The sequence below is a fragment of the Haliotis rubra genome, unplaced genomic scaffold, assembly GCF_003918875.1.
Source record: "Haliotis rubra isolate DU_JTF1 unplaced genomic scaffold, ASM391887v1 Scf1063, whole genome shotgun sequence".
In the NCBI taxonomy this organism is placed as follows: domain Eukaryota; kingdom Metazoa; phylum Mollusca; class Gastropoda; order Lepetellida; family Haliotidae; genus Haliotis; species Haliotis rubra.
In genome coordinates, this window is record NW_025764963.1 from 275,252 (window position 1) to 284,917 (window position 9,666).

The following is a 9,666-nucleotide window of genomic DNA, read 5'->3' on the forward strand; positions in this document are numbered from 1 at the left end:
CAAGCAAAATCATAGTATGCATAAAAATCAAGTTGGTACACTGGGACTCGTTATCATCGGAGGAAGCTCAGTTTACTTGTATGGACGATCTATTATAAGTACGTGTTGTCTGTCTGTAGTAGACAGAACCGTTACATAGCATGTAGAGCACGGATACACTGCTCGTGCATCCCACACACTCACGTGCACATGCCTCACAACATTCGCAGCGCGTTCACCGTTAACATCTGGCGGTGCGTGTCACTGACTGAAGACGTGAAGGGAGGCATTGACAACTTCATGAGCACATATTATCATATTTATCTAAATCATATAAATTGTTCATTTACATCACATGTGAATCTCTGCAAATGCGCAATGTTACTGTAAACAAAACAGTTTTATGCACAGTTATACTGATGTTAACATATGTAAAGCATGGAGTCATGATGACTATCGACAGTAACTGTTCATGAGATCGTGCAAGGGCATTATTGGTATTTCAAACAAGTTATCTCATGACTGTAATAGTATTCATTTGTCTTGACTCATACTAATCATCACCTTGGGTTTAGTAGACTTGCACACTTCATCGAAGTGCTGTTGGCCCCCTTTCTCGCCGGCCCGTCCCCCATCTAAATGAGGATGCATGACCCCGCTGGTCACCCATGACGCCTCAACTTTCTTATACAAGACCAGTTGGCGTGCCCTTCGACCTTGCCCTGCTCGGGTCCGGTAAGATCTTCATTGATGATAAATCGTGTCAACTGACAAGTTATGCGTTCTCCTAAGGTCCTCATATAGCTTCCCGTCTCGATTACGATTTGTGAATCTTAAATCTGAATCCTATATGTGTTATTCAGAATGGTTGCATTGTATTCTCTCTTCAGAAACAGTTTTAAAAAGGAAGTAATAAAACTATGCTTTTCAATGGCAATGCTAGAAAATAAATATTTTATATATACACATACTTCACTTTCCGAATGAAAGCATATATGAAATTATCTGCTGTGTCCATATATGAAAACAACCATAGGAATGTGCTTGATGTTTAACAAATTATGTTCTGGTCACGTGTCCTCGTTGATCATGGGGGTCGGTTTGCTTGGCTAGTGGTTAAAGCGTTCGTTCGTGGATCCGGGTTCAATTTCCCATATTTGCATAATGTGTGAGGCCACCCCCCGAGATATTGCTGGAATATTACAAAAAGCGGCGCAAACCACACTCACTCGCTCACTCATTGATTACAGAGTAACAGCATGCTACGATATTCCTTCTTATCGTTTATTTGCATATCTCCTTAAAGGCATTGTAACTTTTTTAATCTTGCATGAAAACGCATTTAGATGATATCACCTTTACTGACATTATTGTAACATGCAATTTGTATGTGTCTCTGTATGGTTCATACACGGACATGGGCGACGGCAAAATAGTCGGGGCTGCATGAAATACATGGACAGTGTCGGTTATAATGAAGTGAGTGGGTGAGTTTAGTTTTACCCGCTTTTAGCAATATTCCGGCAATATCACGGCGGGGGACACCTAAAATGGGCTTCACACATAGTAACCATTTGGGGAATCGAACCCGGGTCTTCAGCGTAACAAGTGAACGCTTTAACCACTTGGCTACCCCACAGCCCAAATAATGGCTGAACGTTTGTCAAGTTATATTTATCAATAATACCATTTGCAAGGCATTACATGTACTGGACTTCATACGCATAGGCATATATGGAGAGATTACACATATTGGTCAACCCATTTCGATCGTTATTAAAAAAGTCATTACTGCAAAATTTACACTAGTCTTTTATGTTAAATACCTGTCTTTGAAACACAGCTTCTATTCCGAGCTGATTTGCTTTTCAGTCACTTCCCGTCTCACGCCCAGCGATGACATTGGCATTATGTGATTTACACCAGCCATTAATGTTAAATAGCTGTCTTTGAAACACAGAAAGTATTCCGAGCTGATTTGCTTTTCAGTCACTTCCCGTCCCACGCCCAGCGATGACATTGGCATTATGTGATCTGACAACGGATAACAAATGGAAGTTCTTGTGCTCATTTACTCTTTGAAGTGTAGCGTTTCTACAACTTAACACATGCTAAATGATACATAATAGTGGATAAAAAGAAACCTTGCTTTTTTAATTTACTTTGTAAACTACTGACTGTTTTTTGCTATTGAACACTCACTGAGTACATGTTGTGACAACAACCATCTGTCGTCGTATATCTCATAAAGCGAGAGCGTGTAGTGAACGCCTGTGTTTGTTCGTGCTGGTCTTTCCTTTGGAAACATGAATCTAATCAATGCCCTGTACGGTGTTTATGCATAATTCTACCATGACTTCAGTAAACACTGGATTGTGATTGGTTAATTAAAGTCATTCAGAGGTATATGATCACGTTATACAGGTCTCTGTTTTCCGTGCGTTATCATACATGGTTTACGGTAATGCACTATTTTTGTCTGCCCACTAACATGGCGGACACCAAACAACCTACCGATGCATCGATAAATTACGGCGATTTTACTGTCGGAAATTACACATATGTCTTTAAAGATGGATTTAGCGATGACGGGCTCGACTCACTACTTGCGTAAATCACAGCAATAGGTGTTTATACAAACAAAAGTACTTCGAAAGCATGGAAACAAATATTCAGTCGAACAAGATCAAAACATCGTCTGCTTTCCGAATAAAAATTCAGCAAAAATAAATTTGTTTACGTTGATTCTATGTTATGTCAGAATAGATCCAGCAATAGACTGCTACAAAATTTCCGTGTTAAATTTATTATCAGCTTTCGTCAACGATATCGCCACTGATCTTGATCCGGTAACGGAGGATGCATTAACATCGAACGCCGAAGAAATTTTAATGCCTTCCGTCCACATAAATAAACAGTTGGGTTATCAATTCAAACAAAATGATATTTTGAAATTTGTACTGTTTCAAATTTAGCGGTAGTAAAACACAATTAGATCTACAGAATCTGCAAACCGTTCTGTTTAGCCCAACATATTTTTTTTCTAAATGTATAATATCGTTGAAAAAGTTATTTAGCTTAGTCATGATCCCTCTTATCCATTACACTGCTTGATCTAAAGTAGTCTATTAAAGTATAATTAATTACCTTACCGTGTTGATGCCAGAGGCACACCCTCGTGTCCTGATCCATCCTTTCGGAAATATCACCACAAATCTGTCTCTTTGTCAACAGACTCGTGAACATGCCAGCGAATCCGATTCAATTTGAATTCACTACACGTTGAAGCCACTAGGTCACAAAACACTTTCCAAAATGTAGAAAATAATATCCGTAGAATCGAATTTGAGCACAAAGTACACACATGAGTGGTGTAAGAGTCACCACAGCTGTCGCACGCAGACGTAGAGGTGCGTGAAATCGTCAAGTTGTCAGGGCGCAAAATTCAACAGTATCTAAATTCGGTACAACACGGACTTCTCGTTACAGCAAAAGCGCCCCTACTCTTAAATTTTGTACCAGTACCAGTAATTAGATATCAAAGACTATCTCAGTCATACAATCAGGTTAACCTTGCGCAAACTGTCAGAGGCTCTCCTGTCGCATCTTTCCAAATTTGCACGTAAATGTAAACAATGACTTCGAGAAAAGGTCAAGGCCATGAGGTTGCTGTCACTTTTCTGGTGGGGAAAGGGTCTACGGTGGAATTTTCAAATGTGAACCAAGCTTTTTAAACTTATTTGATATATGTTTTCCAACTTATCAGTTAATGATTGGTGATTGATGCATTGAAAAAACAAAACGTGATTTGTTATTACTGAATCTGGAGTTTGTTAGTCATTGACGGTTTGCCACCAAACACCCCGTTTCGGGCGATACCACTTGAGATTGGAATGCGAGGCCGCTTCACGTATTGACTCGTAACCAAAGAAAGAGCTCCAACTGAAATTGTTCATAAAATTGTCATGGTAGAATGGAGATAAACCTACTGTGTTGGAAAATCAGAGGTATATAACGAAATTATAATAGCTCTAAATTGTTCATTTAAAACCTCACGCTACGCAGTCTGTTTATCTCTATTGTTCAGCAGTCGTGGTCACCCAGCGGCGGTCTGTAAATAATGGAGTCTGGACCAGGCAATCCAGTGATCAACAGCATGAGCATCGATCTGCGCAAGTGGGAACCGATGACATGTGTCAACCAAAATTAAGTCAGCGAGACTGACCACCCGATCCCGTTAGTCGCCTCTTACGACAAGCATAGTCGCTTTTTGTGGCAGGCATAGATTGCTGAAGACCTATTCTACCCCGGATCTTCACGGGCATGAGGACGTGGGTGACAAGTATCCAGATTGAGATTAACCGTATAAACTGCATGAGAATGGTGCAAACTGTAAATTTACTGTACATAAACAAACAAAGGGGCAGGGTTCAAAGCACGACCTTGAACATGAGCCTTGGAAAGTTATAAACTTTAGTAACTTTTAGTGTAACTGAAATATTACTTTATTACTGTCAAGAGAGCAGATAGGTATTTCGTTTAGATGAACATTTTTTAAATATGTAGCTGACATAAAAATCAGTGTGGTTAAGTCTTCAGAGGAAACAGCAAAGAGCGACAATGGCGAGTGACTTCATGCAACAACCATTCTCTCTCAACTCTGATCGATAAAGTACTGTAATTAATACGCTCGTTTTAAATTTGGTCGAATGAATACATGGCTATGATTGTTACTGGCTGTACCCTCGGAGGGTGTTGAAGTAGCAAAAAACGTTGTCCTCCGAAGAGGGTACTTAAAGGTCACATAAACCCTAGGGGGTACAAATACATAAATCACTAACTGGCATCGTTATAAATGAAACCCCGTCATTAAAACTACTCATTTCGACCTTTAATTGACTTAAATCGACCTTTTTGACAACAGTGCACAATTCTCACCCGCGAACGAAATTTCAACCAATCAGAGCGGCGCGCCTCTGTGACGTCATATGAGGAATAGCTTTGAGGGCCGATGCAGAATTCATCTACATTTTAGGGGTTAAATTATCTTGTTTACAGGCTTGTATAAACCTGAAATCGTGACAATTGTTGTGGAAAATGAAAGCTATATATATGTTCTCACAATCTACTGTCATTTAATTTTGTCTCCTGCTTTGCCTAGTTTCCGAGTTACAACTTGTTTTCATAGACGATTCTGTCAAAATCGATTGGTGTCGTTAGGCCCTATTTGTATAATGACTGATCCAAATTGATCCCATTTCTGTGTTTTTTTACCTCGATATTTAATCATGTCATGTAAAAATCTGTTTGTATTCTCAAAACAGTGTCGGCCCATAAGTTTTCACATGCAATACAGCAATTAATACTCCCTTGTTGTAACCCGTGTTAGGTGGTATAAACCTACACATGTTATTTGTCATCATTCACTTGATGGTCAGTTAATGAATTTATAACAGGTATAATTAGTGGTAATACACTTAGATTACCCGACAAAGGTTCCCATTTGGCATTTCTTGTGTCTGGAGTAAATATTCAACAATATAAACATCAATCAAAGGATTAACCGATAACACGCTGATTGATTAATTACTTTTATCTTACACAGCGGAATTGTCAAAAGGTAGTGTTTATGTATGTAGATTTACTAATCTATACTGAATACACTCTGTCGTGTCGGTGTCTGCGTAAAAACAACGTCCTTCTTTCAAAGGATTAACCGGCAATACATTGATTGATTGCCCATTATTCGCTAACTAAATTACTGTTTTTAAAGAAAGGCGGACATTATGCAATTAGTTGCCAGGTGTGCTATCTTGGGTGACCAATGAGACTATACACCAATACCTGAAAAGATTTATCACTTTTTCGTATATTAAACTGTTAAAAGACACATCATTTGGAACAGTTTTGTGGATATTGATGGATCCATTCCTCGAACAAGGTAATGGCCTGATATTGTTCCTATAACTTTAATCTGTTTTAATTTTAATGTTTGCATTTTGTTTTTATTCATTTGTCGTAGCATTCAACAGAATCATTGTTTTCGCCGTGAAGTGTAATGAGACAGACAACATGCACTAGGGTGTGTGTGCGAATTATGATTTACATTGGCAAACTATAACATGTCTAGATATTACAGTTCTGTTATAAATTCACTATAAGTATCAGCAGATCGTCTGCTTTTTATTTAGTTTCAAAATGCATACAAGTATGATAATAAACTAATTAGGATTATAAGACCAAATATAAAGACGCACATTGACTAGTGTCTACATACTGGTGAGTGGACATTAACCATGGGAATGTAGCAAGAAATTTATCGCGCAGTATTGTGACTTCGACCCCCACCTCGCTTCCGTGGAAGAAATCGTTATGTTATAAGTTGTGTCATGCAAAATCCGTTTGGTTATGATTCCAATACATATTTAACTACGAGTAGAAAGTAGTCTTGATTTTCTAACTTGATGAAAACAAACTATAATCTCATTAATTATAACAGATTGTTTTATTTTTAAAAATGGCGGCGCCCTATCGGGAACATCCGCCAGTCTGAGGATAAATGGTATTTAGGTTTGTTTTCACCGAGTTACAAAATCAAAACTACTTTCTACTGGTAGTAAAATATGTATTTTATTGATGGCCAATAGGATTTTGCATGACATAGCGTATAACATAACAATTTCTCTCGTGGCAGCGAGGTGGGTGTCAATATAATACTACTTACAATATTATTGTTACTTCGACCACAACCTCACTTCCGAGGAAGAAATCGTTATGTTACAAGTTGTGTCATAGAAAATCTTTATGGTCATCAATCATATGCATATTTTACTACAACTAGTAAGTAGTTTTGATTCTTTAACTTCCGTGAAGCGATCTGAACACAAGTAAGATATCGTTTCAGGCTTCCACAACACTCGCTTCGCACTCACAAACATAACCCATTTAGCACGAACTGTGGGGTCCTGTGGAAATCTGTGCATGGTGACACCATCGCCCGACCCCTAGGAGCAATTGACGACAAAGCAACGATTCGGCATGTCGTCGTTGATGTCGAGAAATCATCAAAATGATGAGCGTGCTACACATTTTCTATACAACTAACTGAAAACCGTTCCTCGTATGACGTCACTGCAGTGCACTGGCGACAGAGTTACGTAACCTGTCTGTGGTTTCGTTGGCCGGCGAGAGGGAAGCAGGCGACTTTTTGGCCACTTTTAATCGCTCGGTATTAATTAACCACAAGTTTTTAAAGAATAAATTTAGTGTTCCGCATAAGGCTAACCACAAATCTTTCATATGTAATGGTTAAAAGAGTAACAAAAAAACAAAGTTTATTGGTTCTTTAAGAACATATCGTTCAATGTTTGTTGATCATTACCAGCATTTTAATCGTAGAATGTTTGTAGTTTTAATTTATGGCTAAATTGCTCAAAATTCGCCAACAGCTGAGGGAATGATATAACTCCAGCTAGGGACCATGCAGGTAGCAAAAGTAACGTAAGTCCCCATGGTCCCTAGGAAGGTGATCTGCCTTCAGTTGCTGGCGATCTATAGCCCGATTTTATATTGTTATTTTGAAATGATTTAGCATTTTACACTGAACTCAAACTTGTTTTTATTATGTGTGATAATCTAGTCGTTATACTGTCCTTTCCTTTAATACTGTTATTCAAAAGTATATAATAGTCTACATACTTCTACTTAGTACATACCATTGTTGTCGTCACGATATGGCGGAAATATTGCCGATGTGACGTAAAATTTTAACTCACTCGCTCACTTGCACATTTTGTTTCCTGAAGTTTGTGATGCATGTATTGCAGATTTTGCGTTTTGGGGAAATTACCAAGATAAAAAGTCAACCAAATGGGGATCGTGAGGCTGGGACATAGCAAAACAAATTTACTTTAGGTTGACAGATAATATGGAGAAAAATACAACATAACAACATCTGCATTTGTATCATATTCTAGGTGAGGCTGACTACATTTTGAACGCCCCTCGTAGATATGTCCGTCAGAACAAACACACTTTTTACAATTTACGTCACCTTGCAAATTATCTCAAGGTCACTCAATTAAACTGGTGTCGGCGAATCTCGCCACGACACCTTAATACCAAATTTGAACAAAATCCATCATTTCTTTCTTGTGTTATCGCCCTAACAAGCTTATATGATGTATTAAATGCAACGAAAAACGAACACGCGTATTCACGAATGATTGAAACTGTTATTACAATTTACGTAAATATATATTACATTTTACCGCAACTAAACTTATGACAATTTACGTCAATTTGTATTACAATTTGCGTATTACAATTTACGTCAATTTTTATTACAATTTACGTCAAGGGTTATTACAATTTGCTGCAAGTATCACAATTTACGTTTTATTACAAGTTACGTCGTAACAATGCCTCTATACGATAATGGATCAGGGCGTTACTTTTATCCTTTGGAATCGGTTTGATGAGTCCCTTGTCCCACTGAGCAGGTGACATAGAGTTCTCGAAACAATAGCTTATAATACGATGTAACAGCTTTATACAGTGGGTGTTCTGTAAAACTTCTACCGGAATACCATCCTCCGCTCTTCCTAAGTGACCAATTATCTTTCAGAAGTCTTTGCCGTTATGTTTATGTTGAAGATTTAAAAGTTCTTTTGGTTTTACAAGTTGATATGATCTTTTAGCTTTTCTAAGCTGTTTGTCAAAGATGTTTCTTTCTTTCATGTAAATTGCTTTGGCAGTTCGTTTGTGGTTTGTATTTCCTTTAATTGCAAGCTTTCTCCTTTACACACACACTATTCCACAAGGATTGGAGATTTTATGTCCAATATGGTTTGTGTCTCTTCGAGTGTTCATTTTTGCTTGAAGATTCTGTGCTTATCTTGTCCAATTTTGTATCCATTTCCTCATGTATGACTCCATAAAACGATGTAAAAGCTTTCGTTGCGTCTTTTTTGTTCTGCGAGTTCGACTTTGATCGGATCTAATCTCTTATGTAGCGCTATGAGCATACACTTCGTGTCTGGATTTGGCGCATTATAAATGTACTTATTATTATTATTATTATTACAACATCCTTCAACATATTACCACACAAGAAGTTCTCAGGTGATCTGAATACATTATATTTCGGTGCACTGACGTTGCCTCGCACTTGTCTGGACTCTTCATCACTGATACCGGGCATTGTGAAGGTCAGATCTAACAGAGAGTGGTCAGGAATACTGCTGCATCCAAACTGACTCGTCTGATTGATGACCTCAGACATCAAGTTCACATTGAAGTCATGAACACTGTCCAACTGTTCTTGTGGCACAATAAAGTAGCCAATGACACAATCATCTGCCTCGAAGTGACATAGACATATAGTTACTGCAGCCAACTCTACCATTTAAAACACACATGTTACAGACATTAAGGAAGTTTAACAGTAACTGTCCTGTTACATTTGTCACTTCGTCTAACAGTTCTCTCATTTTCACGTTATTCCCCCTCATATAAAGCTTGTATGTCAACACAGATAAGATCAACTGCATTGGTTTAGAGTTTAGAGTCGCTGTTTTATGAAACCAAATGTTGTCAAGCTAAAAAAGTGTCATACAAATTGATTTGAGGGGGGGGGGGACTTTCACTGTTTCTTCACATGCATAGGTGATGTCAGTATATGTTCTT